This window comes from Chaetura pelagica, unplaced genomic scaffold (genome assembly GCF_000747805.2).
Source record: "Chaetura pelagica isolate M959 unplaced genomic scaffold, ChaPel_1.0 scaffold90, whole genome shotgun sequence".
NCBI classification, from domain to species: Eukaryota; Metazoa; Chordata; class Aves; order Apodiformes; family Apodidae; genus Chaetura; species Chaetura pelagica.
The window spans coordinates 10,107,457-10,131,062 of record NW_009953496.1 but is presented as its reverse complement, the minus strand read 5'-3'; positions in this window follow the sequence as shown (position 1 = coordinate 10,131,062).

The following is a 23,606-nucleotide window of genomic DNA, read 5'->3' as shown; positions in this document are numbered from 1 at the left end:
AGCAAAAGAAGAAAGGAATATCCATTGCAGTTAACTCACCTGCAGACACAGGTTTGGAGAAAGGCCTGGAGAATACAAATGCAATCTGCTCATTTTAGGTACCTAATCTAAGCTTAAATTCCAGGCACTTGCTGAAATAGCTCTAAAATAAGATCTTGAGTTCCCTATGGAGAAGGATAAGGGCTTTTGAAGGTTTCCAGACAGAAATCTTACCAGCATAAGTTTTAGATGGGGTCTCACTCTAAATATTCCATGGAAACTCAGATTAAGACTAATGTCCAGATTTCCCATGGAAATGTTTAAGAAGCAAAAAGTGGAATACTAGTAAGGTAGATCTCTAAGAACACCAAATTTCCAGCTGTGACTTGTTGAGAAGTGTAGCCTCAGACATCCAACCCAGCCAATGAGAACCATGACAGCAGAACACATTGAGTTCTTGGAGCAACATGATTTTAATACTGTCTTTGCTCATCCTTACTAAGCTTGGAGTTAGATGTCTGGATTCTCAAGAAAGAAAATATAGTAGAGATCTTGCAATTATATTTTTTCCCTCTCTCCTTTGGGAGTGATGAGCCCCGAGTCACTGGGAAGTATTTTTTAACATGCCTGAGGTTTTACAGCCATGAAAATGCACAGTAGACATAAGTACTAGACAGAACAGTCCTGGAAAGAAATCGAGCTACTACCTCTTCTTTATTTTTATTCATATTAACATTGTCTTGAATGTAGGTTTAACTACCTTTATTATTAACTGTGAACAACTTTGTTAGTCTGAGAAGCCACAATAAGTTTATTCAGATGCAGAACTGTACAATCCAAAATTTAGGAATTAATTTTCTCAGTGTTTCAAATCTTGTGAAATGTTTTGCAGTAAATTTATTCTACCATACCTAATAATGATTTTTTTTCCTGCATTATCATTACATTTCTTCAAAGCATTTCCAATATGAACACTCCAAATTATGTCCCCTTAGCTAGTTCATCTGTTCAGTCAATAAGCAACATTTTATTGCTTTTATGAATTAAGCCCACTTTACATCCAATAATTTTGCAAACATCTGTAGCCAAACCAGTCTAGGGAGCTTTTGAAAAATCAATCAGTAGGGAACATTTTTCATTTTTATTTTTTTTAATTTTAATAAAGTATTTACATGTTGCTCTACATGAAGCAGGAAAAATACTTGGTTGTCATGTTTGAACACTGCAGTGAAGCTTTTTTTCATTTGAAAAATGCTAATTCATAAAGTTCAAACTTTTCCAAAGGACATGAGAACTACTTTTGACAAGAATAAAATTGCTGTTTAAGATGAGATAAGATGAGAAAGAATCCTACCCCAGAATAAGCCATTGATGAGGATGTTCACTTTGGATTCTAAAAAAAAAAAAAAAAAAAAAGCATTTTAATTTAACTTCAAGACCTGACCTCATCTCTTGCTTCCCAGATGTCAACTAAAATGCCAGAATATTCCCAGGTGAAATGGAGGTTTTTTCAGTTTGAAAGGACTCGGTTTTCAACAGATTCTAGAATGGGAAAATTGTCTAGATTTTTGAAACTCTTTTGATATGGGAAAGTTCTTTGCAGCTATCCTTGGAATCAAGAGACTTAACTTAGTTCTAACTTCTAGTTTGATGCTTCCTGAGATAAGTTGATTTCAGTGTGTCATTCTGTAAAATTTCCTCTAACTGAGCTAGAAATAGTTTGGGCTGGTTTGCTATATTTTTTTATATTGCAATGCAAATTAATAACAGGAAGTTGTGCCCATCTGGTGTTTCCTCTGGTTGACATGAGACTGAAGAGGGACATATTCCTGTCTGAATAACCCTGAAAGAAAAGCATATACATTATGAAGAATCAGAATAAACTATGAAAAACGGAAGCAAAGCCCTGAAGAAGAGACATAAAAGTTTACCAGTTGTAGTAATATTAACTATATTAATCTAATGTAATTATCTCAATGGCCAGGATACTTCCTGATATCAGTTATTGCTCAGTTAATGAATCCTATAACAAGGATTATAATGAGGTTGAAGACATAGGGAACCAGGTTCCTCTTTGTCTAAATTAACTGACAAATTCTTGCATTTTTACTATCCATATACATATTCTATGAAAAAGTGCAGGTGAGTCCTGTGATGTAACTGGTTCATAAATTCAGAAAATTTGCATAGAAATGACATAAGTTTATATTTTTTAAGCACTTTGCAAAAGGCAGAACAAATGTTTCAGCTTCTTCTGAATGTTACTTCTGATATCATGTTAGAAGAATACAGCTGGAAATTTACATCCCCTTCATACCCTGTAGAGATACCTTGTAGAGATACTTACACACGTGAAATAAACCCGAATGATAAATCATCTGCTGGGTATTTTTAGCTGCCTTCACTCAGGTGTAGGTGAGAAAGTAAGTGATGGGTCTCTGCTTTCTAGCAGTATTGTTACTGCTTGACACAGAACTGCTCTAGCCCAGTCCTTGAAACCACTTCCGGTCCTTTGAGCAAAAAAAGGCTTGTGGAAGCAACAAAGATCCTCTCCTGCAATCCAACTGCTGCTTGGCACTATCTAGCCTGTGCAAGGATGGTTTGAAGTCACACTGTGTCCTAGAGAAACTGCTAGAAAATGTGTTCTGGAGCCATCAGGAGGGAGTGACCATGCAGGCTTCATCCACTGGTGGGGGAATGCCCTTCTTCTGCGTGCCAGAGCTGTAGCAGCTGCACCTCTCTTCTCTCCTCACCATCTGAGGACACTGCCAAATGGAACTTGTGGGACTTGACCCGAGCTCCTTGCCTTCTGCTCTTGCTAAACACTGGCTCCTTGGTTTCACATTGCAGAAAGGTGCAGTAAAATGAAAGACTCCTCTCAGTCTTCTTTCATTTTACTAGTGTTGTCCTTACTGTGCTTGGCTGCTTTTGCTAAGTGCTTTTGCTTTTGTTCTCTTAATTTATTCTTTTGGTCTGTGATCCATGGGAATAACCTTACTGTGCAATTAACATGGATACTCAATATATTTGAATGCATTTGGCATGTTAGCTATTTAAAAAAAAAAAAAAAAAAAAAAAGGTTCTTACAGGTGCTTAATATACATTGCTGGCATTTTATTTGGGAAGGTCATTTGAATATTTTCTCAGAACTGCTGAATTGTTTATTGATGTCAAAATTAATTGTGTTATTTCTGATGTTTGCTTTCCTGGGCACCATTTCATGTTATTTAAAAAAACCCAACCACAACACAAAACCAAACAACAAAACTCCCAAATTAAAATATGATACAACAAATGAGTTGATTTGCTTCATGTTTGTTGTGTTTGAGGGTTTTTTTTTCCTTCTTAGCTTTTTTCTCCCCCAAATTTATTTTAAAAATAAAGGAAGGAAACAAGCTGAAAAAAACCCACAAATAACTAATTTCTTTATCTCTCAGAAGAAGGTTTTAGATTATTGTTAGATGTTTATCTGCAGCTGGAAGTCATGTGTTTGTAACTTTTATATTTACAGTATCCATAAGCTTCACCGGCAAGTTCCAGGACAAAGGATATGAGCTTTTTAAAATGAAATGCTTACTGCCAAATTCAGTAAACCTACACAGTATGGGTGCTGGAGGCCCTACAAGCTTCAGTGCCCATGCTCTGGCAGCTCTCAGCTCTAGCTGAGAAAGCACATGCAGTGTCTCACAGACAGAGCAAGTACCAGTGAAAAAGATCTGGGGAGAATGGTTAAAAAAATTATAGCATTTCTGCCAGTACCTTTGAAGGTTTCTATCCCTAAATAGGGTAAACACAAACAGTTGATTTAGCATTCAGCACAACTGAAGGAATTTAAAACCTCAGTGAGGAGGCTGTAGGTAGCAAAGAAAGAAACCCCTTGTTGATATAAAAGAAGTATTTTATGTTGGCAGAAGATCTGTCTAGGAGGCTTCTTTTCAGCTTTCTCCCATCCTTTCCCTGAATTCTTATTCCACTTCCTTCACTTTTTTTTTTTTCCAGGTCTTCCTCACCAGCCCCCAGCTGTGCTGAATCACATGGAGGTCTACGTTTTAAAAGCAGTAAAGAACTCCAGCAGATACAAAGTCAAATGTCAAAAGTGAAAAATATCTTCATGTGTCCCCCTGAGGCAGTTCTGCAGTGTGAGATTCCTGCAAACAAAAGACCACAACTCATGAAGCAATTGTCTTTGTAGTCTGGTGACCAGGAGCTTTTTCACATTACTTTTGTTCTTTGCCCAGCAACTGTGTAACTCCAGTGCAAAATGCATTTACATCCCTGGGAGCTCAAGTTTGCCTCAGGAGACATATGTGAAAGCCACCATCATGAGCATTTAAAGGTGGTGCCCCCTCATATAGCCTGATGCTCGTTTAAAGGCTTTCTCATAAACTAAGGGACAATATAGCCACCCTGAATTGAAGTCACCTAAGTAACCACATACACTAGGCTGCTGTCACCTGGTACCGCCTTCAAGGGGAGCCTCCCTATTGATGTGGTATCAAGAGCTTTGCCACAGGGACTCTGCTGTCTAGTTAGGTCTGATCTCTGTGTCTAGTTTAAGTGAGCTGAATGATTTGGGTTAATTTTTGTACTTAACTCAGTGTTAATGGTTAGGACATGGCTACCATAACTTAATAGCTGCTAGAACTGTCAGTTTGCAGCCACATCACTGAAGAGAAGAGTCACTGCAAGATTCTAAATTTGCTTTATGTTGCTTTGCAGATCAGCCTGCAGAAGTGAAGACAGGCTCCTGCTCATAGTTTCCCTGAGCAGCCTTTGCTTGGCAGGTTTCAGTCTTTGCTGATCCAGGTTTAGGTAATATCTAATGAGCAAGCTTCAGCCTTTTTTCAGCTGCAGCTTCATCTCTCACAGTGATTCATTTTGCCCTCCCAGTTGTGTTTTAATAGCTTCTAAAACTTGTACATCTAGCATAGTCAGCAAAAACAGCTTTGGGATTCAGAATCTCAAACTGTCAAAAATGAAACGAACTGTTCATTAACATTTTTAACAGCAAATAAAAGATCTGGGGATATCTACAGTCGCTTTTCCCATTAAACTGCTAGCATAAGAAGCACAACTATCATCTAGGCATTTCTACTCTTAGCTTTGGCCTATAAGGTAAGAAAAATAATATTTTATAGCTAGTAATCACTATGAGGTGTTAATTGCAAGATGTGAGCACACTTCCAACCTACATCATTCCATTGTTTACAATATTAATTCCAAAAGCAAAGAGAATTGTTTGTGACACCCCCTGGACAAAGACCTGGATGTAGATCTGCATCAACGCTCCAGTAAACAAATTATCGTGAAGGAAAGATTAAAACACAGAGGTGGTTCCCATTCTTCCCTTTTATTTCCCCTCACTTCCATTTTTGTTTCTCCGATCATTACAAGTATCTCAGCTGCATTTTCAAATGTTTGATCATCATGTAAGTGTATTGCATAAAATGGTACGTAACAGACTGATAACTTGGTATGTTCCCTACCATGACAGAACAAAAGTAGTTCTTGTGTTTAGTTATAGAAACTAAATAGCAAAGGTTCATTCAAATCTCCAACTTCCCCAAAATGAAACACAGAAACTAGGTGTGCGCTATGATGTTCTATGCAATCCAATGCAAATGTATGCAAATTTCTTCATATTAGAATCATTGTCTAGTTGTCATCCTCACATGGGGCACATCAAAGCCATATGACCTGATTTTGCACCTGCTGTTTAATTAAATTTACAAGGCAGACACTCTCTCCACTCCCGGTGATATACAAATCCATTTTTACTACCGCAGCTTCTAATTTACAAGGTAGTCGACTGCTGTGTTTCACCATCAATAGCTGCCCAACTGCTCTTTGTTAAAGTGAAGATTAAAAACTGAAAACTGGCCTCCATTTGGGTGTATGAATTAGAAGAAATACTAAATGTGATTTCCCTCTTCACCTCTTTTAAAAAATGGGGCAAAAGGGAAACTACAGTAGGAACACTTCTTAGTAATTATAACAGTCTTGATTTTTTCATTCTCTTGCTGTGAAGAGGCTGAGACACAGCACTTTTGTCAAGTTATCAATAGTTTTTGCTGTTTTGCAGGAGCCATATGTTGAAATGCAGCAATGCACCATTGCTAGTAGCAATGGTATTAACAAAACTGCCTCTTTTCCTAGCTGATCATGCAAAGATTTCAGTATTTATACTATTTAATTCATGCCCTGTCTGAATTTATTTTTTTTTCTATCTTAATGTGTTTTTTTTCTTCAAAAAGGAAAACCTGTTATTTTTTACTCCTTCCAGTGCACAGCCAGTAAGGCTGCAGTAAGTCAATTAGAATGCTCAGTACTATGAAATGGTCCTCCCTCCTTTAGAGCAGCTCCTCAACTTGTGTTCCACTGTACCTAACTTCATGATTGCCAAAGTATTATTAGTCATATTACACAGGTACATTGAGTGCACAAATCACAAGTTACCAAAACCCACTAATTAATCTTTATTTCACATACAGAATCATAGAATAGTTTAGGCTGGAAGGGACCTTTGAAGATCCTCCAGTTCCAACCCTCCTGCATGGGACACCTCCCACTAGACGCGGTTGCTCCAAGGCCCATCCAACCTGTCCTTGAGCACTTCCAGGGATGATGTAGTCACAACTTATCTGGGCAACAGCCTGTTTCAGTGTCTCAACAACCTCATAAGTCAAGAATTTCTCCTTTATATCCAATATAAACCTACCCTCTTTTACTTTAAAACTGTTGCCCCTTGTCCTCTTGCTATAGGCCTCACAACCTCCCTTTAAGTAATGAAAGGCCACAGTAAGGTCTCCCCAGAGCCTTCTCTTCCTCTGGCTTAGCAAGCATACTCGAATTTGATTACTAAAAATTATTAAAATTATATTTATCTGACAGAGATTGCTAGAAACACATCACAGAACAGGATAAAAAATAATCCTGTGCTCATTTCTTTTTGTAGACAGAATGAGGAAAAGCAGTAATAACAGTATTATATTAATAAGCAATGAGGTTATTCTCAGTGAACTACCTTCGAATAAAATAGTGAAATTAACTAATTCTCATCTGGCTGATACTTAATTTAATGCCATATCCTGTAGTTAGCTCCGAGGATAGATGGGACATGTGAGAGAACAGAGGAACAGATTCTGACGCGAGAAGCTGCGGTATTTCTTATACACTGCAAGAGCAAAGAGACATTTTTTTGCCTGCCTACGGGTGGCAGCACATGTTCACTCAACGACAACTACATTTGCTAGGAGAGTTAGAACCAGTACATGGAAGTAAATGAAAGGCTGGGGTTTTTTGTGCGTGTGTTGGGTATTTGTGTGTGTGTGTGTTGGGGTTTTTTTTTGTGTGTTTTGTTTTGTTTGTTTGTTTGTTTTTTCCTATGAATTTTTTTCTGGTGCTACATGGAGCAAATCGCTGAAATTCAGCTGTGCTTTCTGATGATGCAAAAGCTCAGCATCACAGAGCTGGAAGGACAAAAACTGTGAAAAATATGTTTAACATCCTGCGCAGCTCAAAGCCTCCTGCCCCAGCTATAATGTGGAGTAAATCAGCCCGAACTCCTGGGTTGCTTCCCACAGGCTGTCTTGCTGTGGCTGCTGGACCTTACTGTGGATGACAGCAGCTAGTCTCAGAGGCTCCAGAAGCAGTTCAGGTGCTCTGAGGTCAGCACAGAGCTGGTGCTTTGCTCCACACTGGCAGGCAGCCTAGGGCCATAAGGAAATGCCTACGTAGTGCAGGTGGCTGAACCTCAAGCTGCTGTGAAGCAGATGGGATCTGGCTGTGGCACTTCTGGAGACTCCCCGAGAAGGACTGATGCACAGAAGGTGATGGTTGCAGCCTTCAGTCCTGTATTTCTGAGGGATGCCTCATGGTTTTATACTAGATCTGGCCCCTATATTATTTGCTTCCTGGATTATAATATATATATATAATTTCCGAAGTTTGTCGCCACTGTTCTCCTTTGCCTCCACTGGTTCTACATCAATACCTTGCATGCCTTTGAAAACTTAATTTAGATCAAATGTCACCAACATACTTGGGGCTTTCCAGGGTATGAGGTTACAACATGTGTGTATTTTCAGCACCACTTTTTAATCCATAGCTTTTCCTCATTTGTGTAACCTGTAACTGCGGGATCTGCTCTTTGTGGGACAGAAGTCACTTCAGGTGTGGCATGGAAAGAGCTACCACAAGGTTCAAGATTGAAAGCATTCAGCAAGGCAAGCTTTTCAAACAACCCAGAAAGGACAAGAATAAAAGCCCCAAAGAAAACCAAATCAGAAATTAAAAGACCACATTTGACTCATATTTAGACAAGTTTAGACACAACTAAAAGATTCAGAGGAAGCAGAATTTTGCCCGGTGTTCTCACACCATGTAAATGGTCATGTGCAATGGTCCTTTGTCTACCTTGAATATTTTATAATATACATGTTAGACAAAGAGAAAAAATTAAGAGTTAACTCTTACATAAAAAATGACCCAGTTTCAGCATAGCCCACTTTAGGTTGCTATAATACCTTAATTTTCCTGTTGATTCATATTCTAATGAGGAAACTATTATTGCAGTATCTTCATTGTTTAATTAAAATTATAATTAGATATTAAAATACTAAAGCATAAAAGTAAGTTCTTGCTGAAGGGTATCCTCAAGAAAACAAAGGCTTATAAAGATTGTTATGGCTTTGAGAAATTAGATGTGGTCACCAAATTGCATCTGATTTTTTTTTAATAATAATTACTGCACTAAGAATATACTGGGCTCCATAAAGAATTACAGGCTTATATTTGGTAGCCTGTATAATAAAAAAGGTCATTCTTGATGATCAGTGTCAAACTTTAAGCCTTCAACTCTATAAATCAAGCAAATCGATGGTAAAAAGCAATTACACTTAGCATTTGCATAGTGTTAAAAAATACAGACCACAGAACTAATAAACCTTCAAGGTTCCCTTTCTAAATTCATTTCCTGCTCCATGACAGCATGAACAGCATTCAGTATTTCATCATTATATATTATCTAGTATTTTAGAGGCAAGCTGAAACTAAAGTAGCAAGATATAATAGCCTCCTCCAGAGAGAATATACAATAAATAAGAAACTGTAGATACAAAAAAAAATAAATATATATATACAGTGGAATTATTGATGCAAATGAGAAAAAGTTCTCAGTTATATTTGGGAATTAGCAAACAGGACAAGAAGAAGAGCAACTTGCAGAAGATCTGGTCCAGAGGAGGGAGTACTAGATCATGGCAAGGGAGCTGTGGAGACAGATGATAAGGGATGTGACCAGGAGAGAGGAGATGCAGATTTGAGAGTGAGTTGTATAGCAGCTTGTGGGTAGCCAGGCTCCACAACAAAGTTCATGCTCGTAATGGAGTATTTGCTGCTAGGGTTAAGACCATGAACAATAACTTTTATAGTGCTCTCAGAGCCTTTGCTCTGTCCTATAATCAGTCAAACCAGAAGCTTGATGGCAGGTGGCAGGGGAGAAGGAGCTGCACACATGGGCTCGGCAGTGGAGATGAAGCCATGACATGGTGTTATGATTTGCTGGGACTCCTGTTCCATGTTGGAAGCCACATAATAAACAGCTGAGTAGAAAGGCCCACAGGCAGAAGGCAGAGAAAGCCCATGGAGGCAGCAGTGAGCAGAGCAGAGAGTGGTGGTGAGAACTGGTTTGCTGTGCTGGAGAGGAAATATGCCATTCTGAGGAGTCCCAGGACAGGATTCAGCTGTCCAAAGGGAAGCATTTATTTCTCTTTAGGCTCTGTGGGATAACCATTCCAACCTCCAGATCGTGCTACAAAGGTTACCTACAAATCCTGTGTCATCTGTTTAGAGGTCTCTGAAACCCTATTAGTCTTCAAGTGGCACTAAGTGCTGATATTTATCTGACAGATGTATTCCTCTGGTGGTGTTGACTAAATGCTCAACTCAGCTGCCTGATCCTCATTCTCTCTGAGATTTACAAAGATATCTGCAGGGTTAGAGGACCCAGAGAGACCTGTGTTTTTCTGGAGTAGCAGCTGGAGGATAAGCAGGGTACTCTGGAGAATCTTGGGCAAACCATAAGATGCTTGTAGACACCTCAATTGAGTCCTAAACTTCCATAGGTAATAATGGGAGATAATGGTAATACAGACATCTACATTTGGGTACATTAGTCTTAGACTCAATCTCAAAGTAAGAATCTACTGAAATATATGAGCTCTGCTTGCATAAATATAGATGTATAGTGTCATTGAGAGCACCTAGAATGACACTAGACTTTGATGCGCATCTGGCTGAACCTTACACAAATGTGCTTGTTTTAAAGAACCCAAGAAACAGACTGGAAGGAAATAAAACTTCTGGAGCAGTAGGCAAAACCAGACATAGCATGGACACAGAGAAATAAATTGTCACTGGGGACCTATTATGGTTCAGAAGACACAAAACCCAAAGCTAATGATACCTGCAAAAGTAGAAGATTGGATTCAATCACACACAAAAAAAGTCTTTTTGCTCCATCATGCTAGAATAGGAAATAGAGACCCATTTGTTTGGCTACTACCAAAAGGAAGAAAGACCATAAATTTTGTCACATGTAGATTCTGGAAAGGGAAGTCACAGGCTCTTCATTATACTCACAATGGTGAGGGAGCATGGCTTAGAGGTGAGATTTCTTGCCCATATCCAAATCACTACACAACTCTGTATTGTACTGCTTATTGACAAACCTCACCTTTGCCACAACTTACTAGTGACAGTAGGGTTTTTATGAATTTACATGTTTAAAGTTTACAATTTTATTCTGGGTGATTTCTGACAACTGTAATTAGTTGTTTTCTAAAAATTAGTAAAGTAAGTATTATATGCAAATAACGAAAAAATGTAAAGAAAAAAACTTTGAAGCAGAGACAATACATGAGCCCTTTGGCTTTTTCTTTTCTGTATGACAGGCAAGTTAAAAAATGATACAGCCAGAAAGGCAGATTTTTAATATCCTTCCGAAAAGCTGGTTTAGGACACAGACAGGCTGGGCAGGATCCAGAGAAAGGCCACAGAGATGATCAGAGGACTGAAGGACCTGCCATATAAGGAGAGGCTGAGAAAACTGGGTTTGCTCAGCCTTGAGAAAAGAAGGCTTCAGGGAGACTTTATTACCATGTTCCAGGACATAAGAGGTCAATTTTTCACCATGAGGACTATCAAACATTGGAATAGTCTCCCAAGGGAAGTGATAAATTCCTCCACATTGGACAGTTTAAAGTCTTAGCTTGGCAGGGTGCTGAGCCATCTCATATAAAATATAGTATTACCTAAAAAGGTTGGACCAAATGATCCTTGAGGTCGCTCCCAACCTGGCATTCTATGATTCTATGATTTAATTTGGGCTCTCGTACATGACCAGTACTTTGACTAGTGTCTATGCTCATTCAATAGTGAAATGTCTTACCTATGCAACTCCACAAACGTAAAAGTCCAATAAATTGAATTCAGTATTTTTCCAGCTTTGCATCAGCAGGGGGGACATTGCACAGATTTGAATTTAAACTGTGTGACAAGGCAAGTGATAAACTTTGTTATGTGGCAAACATCAGCAACAGGATTGACATAAAAGACAAATTTTAATTGCAAAAAGTGTACCAACAATGTCATATAAATAGATTGCTACAGTTCGTATGTGGGTGTATCGAACAGTGAATATGGGTTGAATTTGTCAGATTGTTTCAGGGGAAAAACCAACCAACAAACAAAAAGGTTAGAACTTCCGTACTGATCCTTTCAAAACAATTGGCTGATTTTTCTCTCTTTCATTTTCCAGTTATATGGAATTTTAAAAAATACTGTCTGCTCCTTTTCAAGTATTTCTTTTTGTCCCTCTGAAATATGCAAACCAATTCATTTCAAAGAGAACAAGCTGTTTCATTTGAAGGAAGAGAACATTGGAAGGAAGAGGCTTTTATTAGCAGGGAGAACAAATATTGATGTTATAACCTGAACCAACACATTTGCATTGTACTTTTGTTTGATTACCCACATTGTCTTCTCATTAGCACTAGCAGCATCTGAATAGCTGAACTGCAATCTCCTCATTTACCCGTCATGAAAATCACTGTGAGCAGGGTGAGCTACAGTCAGCGGGCAAGCACTCGCAGTGTGACCAAGGGTGGGGAGAAAAAGGAAATATCCACATTGCTTCCGTGCAGTACTTCGGGTTTAAAGGCTGCAGGTGGACAGCTGACGTCACTGCTGATGGTGACTTTGTCTTGACCACTGCACACAGGGTCAAGTTTGCCCTTAAAGATAAGATTACTCCTACCTCAGTATGTTAGAAAGGACAGATGTCCAGATAAGCCGGTAAGTGAGGGAGAGGGGAAAACAGGGTAAGACTCACATCCAGGAGAGAGGCTAAAACAAGAACACGGAGCAAACACAGCTAAAACATGGTAAACATTTTCTAAATAGACCATTGAGACACCATTCCAGAAGAAGCTGGACTAAGTGCCTGAGAGAACTCTGCAAGGCAACGAGTTCTTTACAGACTTCAATCTAGCTCACACAGAACATTTACAAAATATCTCATTTTTTTTTCTAATAACACATTTACTCTTTAAAAGTAACCTGTTTTTTATTGCTTTGGTGTGCTACATGAGGAACACAATGGTTGTTGTGGTGGGTTTCTTGAAGTACAAATCATTAGTAGGTGGAAAAAGACTGCTCTCTGACAAGCAAGCATGGGAGCTGAAATGGAGCTGGAAAAGCTCCGGGGATATCAGTGAAGACAAGACATTGCCAAAGTAACACTAGTAGGAGCCAAAACAGGATCACCTTTATGTCTTGTCTCAACTTTGTAATAGCAGAAAGGGCATTTTTTTGAAAGTATCGATGTATGTAACCCTTCATCCCCCACCACAAAAACTCGAGAAAGTAAAATAAATTATTTGAGTATGAGATTGTAGCCTAACCAGTTATTTAGTGGTTATATAGTATGACTCCAGCTAGGTTAGAAATTTTCTCATGGCAATTTGAAACATTTCTGCTTAGGTCTATCTGGGAAAATACCTGGTAAAATTTAAAAAAACCAAACAAACACAAAGTTATTTTAATATTATATTAAGGTTCACCTCATGCTGAGAGTTTTCAGAGTGGTTTACAAGCCATCTATTCCAAATGTAAAAGGAAGTTTCCAGTCTACCTCAGTTCAATCTCTTGATTTTTCTCAGCTGAATATATGGGTTTTTATGCAAATAGATATCTATCTTGATTATTTTGTACATTTGCCCTTGCAAGTGGGCATATTTGAGTTTCATTATGGTAATTTCTTTCTAAAGAAAATATGGTGTAGTCAGATAATGGAACTGAATAATGTGCCTTTTCCATTTCTAACTTCTAGGATTCCATACATGTGCAAATTAGACAACACTTGAGGAGAAACATTTGCAATATTTTAATTAATTTGATGGGTTAGAACACAAGAATCATAGGGCATGTCTAGAAAAGTTAAATGCTCTCTGCTGCAGTGTGAGCTTCTAACAGATTATTAGCCCCACAAAAAAAATAAATTTATAAACAAATAAATAAATAAGTCATACTAGGTTGTGTTTTTTTGACTCAAAACATACTTGGCATCGTATGATGCATTTAAATAAAGACAGACCCTACCACACACAACCATTATCCTCCAATTACATGTTCTGAATCCAGTCTAATTGGTGCTGTACTTGTCTGAAGGAGCTAAGAACTCGTTTTAGAAAACCAATACTTTCTTTCTCTTCCCCACTTTCTCCTGTATGATGGTCTTTTCCACCATTAATCCCTGCCCCGGTGAAGCTTTCAGCTGCTTCTTCTATAGCTGCATCAGTCTTTGCCTCTGTACCAGTCTTCACATACCAGCTATCATTCTGGAGCTGGTCTACAAAGCCACTGACCTCACTTCAGTTAAATTGTGGACCTCTGATGGGTAGTCTACATGTTTATGAAGCTCTACTGAACAGAAAGGATGCTAAATAAAATAAATTCTAAACAAACAAACAAATAAATAAAATGTAATATTGAGAACATAAAAGTAAAGGCAATCCTCCTGGACGAGCATGTATTTTTTTGAGTCATCATTAAGGGCAAAGACTCGTATGATACGAAACACAAATGCCACAGAAGTGGAATGTGAGTTATTAGTAGACCTTGTTTCGAATACTATTACATGTTCTAGTGAAGGACATCGAACAAAAGAGGTAGAGGGAGGTTGGCTTCCTTGAGCCAGGATGAGATAAAAGGCTTAAACTCCCTACACAAACTGCAGGTGAGAAGAAAGGGATAAGTTACAGTTTTATGACAGAGTATGTCTATTCCATATGAAATCCAATGTTAAGCTGCTCTGGAGTAAAAAATTTGAACAAGCCTTTTCCTATACAAAGTTCTAGAATATATTTAGCCTAAATCTTAATCTGTAATTGTCTTTCTTCGTTTTCACAGTCCTGTATTTCCTTCTCATGAATTCTCTGTATAGCCCCACTGTAGATTAATCTGTTCACCTGCAGTCAAGTAGCACATCATGACATTGTGCAGCCGCTCTACTTAAAAAGAGTATTTTAGCGAGGACACCTAATAGCATTTGTTTCTGTCCTGGTTTGAGCCAGGATGAAGCCAATTTTGTTTTTACCAATTTTTTTTCTTCAGTGAATACTCTTTTCAGAGTCAAGTTTTCCAGCTAGTGGACTTGATAATGCTGGAATGTTTATAGATACTGCCAAGACATCAAGGACACTTTCCTCTATTTGTCAGATTTATTGCTTTGGACTCTAAAAGAGCAGAAGTGTCATATGTACAACTTTCCCATAGGGAGGAGTGGATTAGACAGACAGCAAATTCGACAAACCAAAGAATTTCATACTGTATTTCATACCATAATTCACAGGAGTCAAGCCCCTTCTCTTCCATTCATGGCACGCATCTGGGGAGAACTCTGTCTGTCCATCACCGTTGATCTCTGAGTGAGTGCATTCCTGACCCTCATAACTCTACCCTCAGCACCTGTCTGTTCTGCCATTGTCTCTGAACCAATCTGGGACATTTTGGGACTGCTCACAGCTCAGGAGAGTGCCATGGGAGTTGTTGGAGGTGGGAGGAAGCAATAGGATTTTGCACATTCCTGCAGTTCTGCACAATCCTGCACATTCCTTGTACATATTTGTACTTAACATTTTCTTTTCTCATTAGTATTTAATTAAAGCTGTCTAATTTAGTTTTCAACCCAGAAAGTCTCTCTCTTATTCTCTCTCTCTTTCCCCTTCCTGGAAGGGGAAGGGGCTCGAGAGCATTATTGTTATTGGTCTAATTGCCAATCCTGAGCCAAAAAGTGACAGTCCCAAAGACACACACTGAGCAAATAACAGTGTCTCAGGACCATAACAGTTCTGAGGCATCCTCTTCTGCCCTTCACTAGCCAGTTTCTAACAACTGCTATGCTGTAGAGTGTAAATTGAGTAGGCTTCCTTAAACAACCCAAAGAGAGAGTGAAAACATAACTCCAAATAATAAACTTGGAATTATATTACAATTAATTGAAATGAACTTCAAGGGGTTATAAGTTCAGCATATTTACCATTTTGTCTCAATATGGAATAAATCTGTTCTATAATAGTGATTCCATTTGGTAAAGGCAATAAACATAGCTACTAGGTAGTTGTGGGACTAAAGCTTTCCTAATTTTAGGGTGCTGAATTTAAGTTTTCTCTTTCTTGTGTATTAGTGGGAAAGCAAAATGAATAAACATATGTGTATAGGAGTTCCACACTGCAGTTCCATATACAGCACATACACATTAAATCCTGTGTGAAATAAGAAGGTTTAAGTTCAGATTCTCATAAATATGAGAAACATAAAAATTCAAGTTCCCTGCATAATGTAATTTAGACATCTTGTTTAGAATTATTATGATGGTCTTCAGTTACAAACTCCTTGCTTAACTTGACAAACCCTACAAGTTGTCTTTTATCCCTAACATTCATTCCACATAATTTAGCTCCATAGAGTTCCACAGGGTTCCAGTTAGAAACTTAAAAATGGAAAAAAATCACCTACAGATTATGAGAAATTGGAAAATACAATTTTACCACTATTAGAAGTAGAAAAATTCAGTTTCTTTGTGGGTACCTCTCGGGTAGACCTGTATCTCCCCACTCATCTTTCTGCCATTTCTGCCTCTGATGGCTTTTGGTCTGGAAATCAATTGCCTCTGTTGTTGCAGCAAAACAGCACTACAAGGTGCTGGGAACAATCTAACTATCATATTGTTTTGCTGTGAGTACACCAATTTACCAAGAAAGATAGGAAGAACAAAGAAATTTTCTTATGGAAGTTTTTCTCATGGAAGCTGACAATGTCTTTTTAGGCATTTGAGTCTTTGTGGAGAGCAAGTGTTACCTCATACTGCTTTTTTTTGGTGTTTCTAAGGGATCTGTACTCAACATATTTAAGATATGTAACAACCCACAGGGGAATGGAATCAAATATGATACTATATGCATAAACCACAAAAACTACTGATTAGAGAGAGAGAAAAATGTGTTCGATCAGATTGAAAAATGTACTATGAAACTGCAGAGATCTGAATTTTTTAAAGGCTTATTACCATATTGCTGTGCTCAGGGAAATGACTACACATCAGTATACTTTTTAATTAAAGTATAAAGTTTTAAAACTGGATTGTATTGAGTTCTTACTCAGCATACCCAGAAGGTTCCCCTCCTTGTTTGATAAAATGTGATTTTACGGACCTGGAAACGTAACTTTTTCTAGTGATTGCAAACAGTTACCTATAAAATGACCTCAAATACGAAAGACCTGTCCAGGTTGATACAATGTGTGAAGATATTTTGTGCACTTACTTTACAGTCTCTATAGAGCTACTTGATTACTGATAGACAAATTTAAAATTCAGCTGTGAAACTATGAAACTAATAAATAATAATAAAAAAAGAAGTGGTGATCAAAAGAGTTCAAATGGAGGATATAGTATAAATCTTTTTTTAAGGTTGTTGCTAAACACAAGGTCATCTGGAAACCTGTGTGTATGCGCACATGTACAATACACATGTTTGTTTCAGTGTTTTCCTACATATGTAGACAAACAATATTGGAGGAATACTTTTTCCACATTTATGAATGAGAATGTGAAAAAGGTGTGTGCTCATCCCAGATTTAAGTGCTTGGTTTATGTGCTGAGCTGGAAGATCCGTGACCCTATAAAGTCAGCAGAGCAAACAAGGTTTATCCAAAGGGAAATCCAGAGTGCTTTCTAAACTGGTTACTCTGTATCAGCCTAAAATGGAACTCATTTATCGTCATCCTGTGTAGGCACCTGAACGAAGTAGGGTGAATTCCTGGTATGTTAGAATTCAGGGTAGCAGCTCTCTAATATAAACCTGAATCTTTTAGATTACAATTTTCTGAAATTGTTGTTGAGGCTGTTTATACCTTAATTCTACAATTATCAAAAAGACTCTGTGTTTTTCTTGTGTATAATTAGAGCCACAAGGCTGGTGAAGGGTCTGGAAAGGGTGACTTATGAGGAGTGGCTAAGGTCACTTGGATTATTCAGCTTGGAGAAGAGGAAGCTGAGGGGTGATCTCATTGCAGTCCATGACTTCCTCATGAGGAGAAGAGATGGGGCAGGTACTGATTTCTTCACTCCTGTGGCCAATGACAGGACTCAGGGAAATGGCAGGAAGCTGAATCAGGGGAGGTTTAGGTTAGGTATCAGGAAAAGGTTTTTCACCCAGAGGATGGTTGAACACTGGAACAAGCTCCCTAGGCAAGTGGTCATAGCACCAAGCCTGCCTGAGTTCAGGAAGCATTTGGATGATGCTCTCAGGCACATGGTATGATTCTTGGGGTGCCCTACACAGGGACGGGTGTTGGACTCAATGATCCTGATGGGTCCCTTCCAACTCAGCTTATTCTATGACTCTGTGATTCTATAATCAGCTCTGGTCTTAGCAATACTTTTAACCTTACAAAGACTTCAGGTAATGAGCACACTCAGGTTAAGCTTAATGCCTTAATCATTGAAAGATTAAGACCTACAGTAGAAAGTATGTTCTGATACAAACGGAAGCATTTGAGGATGTTTATGCCAAGGAACATGGAGGATTTTGTTAATTTGTTTCCCAATTTGAAACAAAAAAACCTCTAAAAAACACATCATTGATGTTTTCCCAAAAGTTCTAAGAAGTTAATGCAATCGTCTCAAACTCATTAATTTTCACTTCTCTTGTCCATCAAAATTTCAGTAATTCAGTTGGGCATCAAGAACATTCTTTACACAGTAATTTGTCCAATATAAATAACAAGCTGAGGGTACGGAGAGATGCATTTTCTTATCCATGTATAACTGATAGTCTGTCACGTTCCCTTATTGCTTGCTTCAAACAGTTTACAAATTGTTTCACACAAACTTTCCTTCCAAGGGAAGAAAAAAAGAGAAATATTACCCAGATGAAATGGTTTCCCATTACTATTTTACTCAAGTACGTGAAATCCAGACTGACGAGAATGGGAAGAATCCTGTTCTATGACCTTTGAGGTTTGAGGATCTTTTTTAATTTATTTTTTTTTTTCTCTTTCACCTATTAAACAAACAAACAAACAAAAGTGGAAAACTGGGATTGCCAATTTTCCTGGAACTACCCATGGCTATCTCAGATGGCTGAGGCAGGGTACACACAGATGTCTTGGTTGCCCTTAGATCAGAGATTCCTGCATAAGAGAGGCAGCATTGTCCTCTGAGCACTTTTTCCAAGTGTATTTTTGACTGGGTGGAGTGGGACTGGACACAATGCTTTCAGCACTGAAGTTCTTATAGAGAATTTCTCCGTGATTTGTCTCAGTCTTGGCAGGGGTCAGGGGAAGAAATATCTACATTTGTGTTCAACTTGGTCAAAGTGAAAATATATGTTAAATGTTAAAAAATTCTGGTATGCCAAGATACAAAGGTTGTAGTTTAACTTTTTTTTTTTTTTTTTTTTAAAAAAAAGCTTAAAAACAAAATTTACCATGTGATTTTCTTTAAAATACTGTATTCAGATGTCCTGTTTGGTGTCTGAGGCATGTTTATGCTGTATTCCTCACTTTCCATGTCCAAGATCATGATGTGGTTATGGCCTATATCTGTATAAGACATGACTGGGGTGTTCACTCTTCCCTTATTCCCCAGTGGTAAGTATTCTGTGGAACAAAATGGGCAACAACAGTTGATGAAAAACTATGTTGTGATGCAGCAGGTCCCTAATCAGAATGATGGAAGCACCAAGACTGCCTGTCATTGCTGCATCTCTTCTCTCCTGCTCACATAGAAAAGCAACTCAGCTTACTTTCTATTGTTACCCATCACTGTATTTGCTTACAGTAATTTAATACTGCCATGCTGGTCTATAAAATTCCCTGATGTGCCCAGATGTCTTTAGTCTTTTTTCAGATGAGTGCCTTGACTGTTTTACTATAACTCTGTAAATTTATACTACCTCCTCTTCAGTAACTCTTGAATCCTTTGGTAATATAATGCTTCAGAGCTGTCCTACACATGCAGCTACATGGTCTTACGAAGTAGGAAGTAGACATATGACCATAACTGTCCCTCTCCAACTGATAAGCTGGGCTGTTCTGGCAGAAACTTCATTTCAAGAGAGTGACTACTCAATCTTCATGGAGTAGGCAACTAAATGAGCAGTGAAATTAGTCATGAGTAACCTGGGCTGAAGCTTTTCTGTAACTTTTCATTTGGATAGTTGACTTCTATTTCTACCAGCATTATTCCCAATGAAAAATTACTTGTACTTGAATTTCACTTTCCAATCTATCATATATCAAAGGAGGAAGAAAGCAGACTGAATGAGATGCTTTTAAAAAATGTTTTCCAAGTCACCGTATGAAACAGCAATCTTGAAAATAAAGATTTATTCCAAAGCAATGAGCTTATTGGCCTTGAAGGAAAGAAAAAAGTCCAAACCCAAGATACCTTCTCTTTAGCACTTCACAGACCCTGAGAAAGGTCTGTGTGAAAATTAATATAGTGCCTGAGTGTAATGGTCTTAAGTTTCTTATTGCTGAGAGTTTTGTAGTGGTGTTGGCTGGCATTCGGGTGCAGGCTTGACAGGAGACATGGAGGGCACCCTGGCATTGTCCTAGGTGTGCTGGGGATAAGATATAAGTTTAGCAAGAAACAGCAGATTTGTCAGATTTCTTCTCTACTGCATCCTGCACATGCTCCTGGGAGCCCATCCTCTCTCTTCTTCACGATGTGGGGCGCTCACTTTCCTGTCTGTACTGTTTTCTGCCTTTCTGCATATATGAGGAGGGTTTTCCCATCATTCAGGCCATCTGGAGAAAAAAGAAAAGGACCAAATAAGGGGAGGAGAAAGCTCTTTAATTATTGCTGCCTGCAGCAGGAACCAGATGCTCTGATTCAGGCCCCAACCCTTGCTTGGTGGATGCTGGCCTAATTATACTGAAATCAACCATGTGCTTAACTGTATGGATTTATATTCCCATACCCAGTAACTTAATCCTGAAACCTGGAAAGAGCTGATCTGCAGATGATTTGGAGGTTGTCAAAGACTGAAATTATTTATTCTTTACTTATTGCCTAAATAATAGCATAGCATTTCCACAGCACCATACATATTCAAAGAAATGTCCAAACAGGAACTCTTTAATTAATTCTTACAATACCCCCTATGAAATAGTTAAGTAAGTTAATGGGAGTTCACAGGCTTTCAGGATTGATTAGAGCAGACAGGCAAGGAAGTGTTTTGCTCAGATTCATGATGGGAATGGAGAGATGAATGAATTGGGAAGGAAGGATTTGGCTTTTACAGCTTTCAAGTTTACAAGAAAAAGTCTTTAAGGAACTGAAACAACTATCATCAGTGGTCAAATTAAAGCTGTCCTTTAAGAAGGACTCACATTATATTTGGATTTTTTGATTCCTGGTGAAAGTATAATATTAATTTTTCATCAGGGTTAGTGCTATTATGTTTTAATGACATCCACATGGCCTTTTTCCCAAAAGAATATTTTGTTTATCACATGGGCACTATGATATTGACTATTCTTTCTTTCCTCTTTGGCATATTTCAGGCAAAATGGTCACAGAGTTACTATCACTCAACAATGGTGATGGGGTTTTAAATGAGTTATGACATTGTAATTGGTGTCCATCATTAAAATGAAATAAAAAGGCAAAAGAAAAATAGCAATAGAAAAGAAAAGATGAGAAATTATGGCAATGATGATATAAAATAAGGATGAAATGAATAAAGGACAAACAGTGACCCAAAATAAAATATTTTTTCCCTTCTTACACCTGATTTTCTTCAGTTACAGTCTCTTAACTTATCTTAAGAGCATATAAAGGATTCATATGAAAGGAACAAATAATGAGGGTCTTCAAATGGTCAAAATATTGGTAAAAGTTAGGTCAAACCTGATTTTTGGCTTCTGCCACCTCACACTCAGCAGCCAAGAATTCTGTGACACTGACTCCTCTCTCCTGCTGGACTAAGCGTCAGACCCAGAACTGTAAGAGTTTACTATTATTCATGGATGTAGGGGGGGAAAAGTGAGTGGGTAATATGCTTTTAAAAAAAATCTGTTGGGAAATAATGCATTAGACTTTCCTGGAGAGCTTTTTAGCATCCAGAACCCATGTTCAGAGAAAAGACGAAGGAGAACCTGTAAGATGAGGTTATTTAAAGTATGATCTTTCCTGCTTCCAATCCTGACTCCACGGATCTGTTTAAGGAACTGAAAGGGCAGACTCCTGTTTTTCTCCCCTAGTTTCCTTTTCAAAGAAAAATGCTTTAGTGTATATTTTATTTTTACTCTACTAAAATCAATTATTGCCATGCCTAGTTTAAGAAACAGAAATTAAGTGGGATATAGACCACTCAGGTGCAGTCACTATTTGCAAAAGATCAGAAGCAACACATATGGTTATAATGTAAGTATTGAGCAGTTTCTTATTGCAACATAATGGACCTGATAATTACACTGTACAGTACAGGGTGATTGCTTTTTATTTACATACCCAGAAACGCAGGGCATCAGACTGTATTGCAAATATGTACATCTTTTTTTATTGAAGTAAAAAAAAAAAAGTCAGGTGACATATTTAAACTTTGAAGTATGTGTGTGTGTATATATATGTTCAATATAATTGAATTTAAGGTGGTTTGAAGATTGTCTTCAGCTGTTTTCTACTCCTTAGTTCAATGAAAGATTTCCTGCCTAAACTTAAAAGAGTTTGGTGCCACTTAGTTTTAAAAGCACAACTGTAGAACTAAGCAGAGTATGTTCCTTAAATGTTTTATTTCTGTTTCATTCAAATCAAAGCCAAGAAAATCTTCCTTGCAGATGCACAAGTACAGGTGACACTTCCATATTCTTTAAGACTCATATCCAGTGAATGGTCTGTAGCATGAATCAAAAATAAGACACTTCTATGCCTGACTTGAAGCAGAATTTCTCATCCCAAATTACTCCAAATCAAGCAAAGCTGTAATTTGATCTGCAGCCTCCCATGCTCCAGGTAGTACCCAAATCCAATCAGGTACATGGCAATGTTACTGACAAAAGCTTCTTCATCTCTAGTCTATTCTCATTAAAACTAGCCTTCTTCTGTCAACATCTTTTAGGTTTCAACAGAGAGACATGCTTTTGAGACATTTCATTTAGTTGTAGTGCTAATAAATGAAATAGGAAAATACAAATGTTGCTCTTGGTGGACATTGTGTTGTGTTTTTTTCAATAGTGGCTCAAAAGCAGCTGTTTGTATTTAGGCAGCAGCCACTGCACAATAGAGGGGGCACTAATACCAGTGTATACCTGCACAGAGCTTTGCCAAGCTGATTTACGGCTTCAGATAAATGCTCTTCAGGATTTCATAAGTACAGTAGCTCCTTGTGCCCCACCATGTAACAACTGCAAGAAAGAAAACAATACTAGAATATCCCAGGAAGATGCATGGAAACTTGCATGCTCTGTTATAGTGATCTCATGTTTCAGGATCCCATGGGATTTAGTAATAATACCAGTGTTTCAACCTGTAGCATTAAAATGCCAACAGTGGTAGAGAGAGAAGAGAGGGTATGCCACAGTTTTGCCTAACTTTGTGTAGAGAGCATTTGGCTGAAATAAGTTAGAACAATATATCTGACCAGAACCATATTCAAGTGTATTTCTCTGAGATGCTCTAGCATGTTATGATTTATAGCTTTAACGCATCTAAAGCTTTTTTCAGTGTGAATAATGTAAGTTTTAGAGCAAGGAAAATTTGCAAGTGAAGTTGTTTATAAGCAAAAATTAACAAAGCGAATTTTAGTTACTTGAGATAAGATAAAAATAAATGTGATCTCACTGAAGGGTAAAGCCGAAAAGCAGTAATATCTGTCCATGGTGAAAGTTTGTAGTCTGTTCACCAAATAATACATGACTTAGTCACCATTAGAGGGAAATAAATCACCATTCTGTATTGGTGGCATAAATAGCTGGATGAGTATTGTTCTTTTTCAATACTGTAACACCATTATAGAAACTAAGAGTATGAAATGTTTGTGCTTATATTGAATATTCTG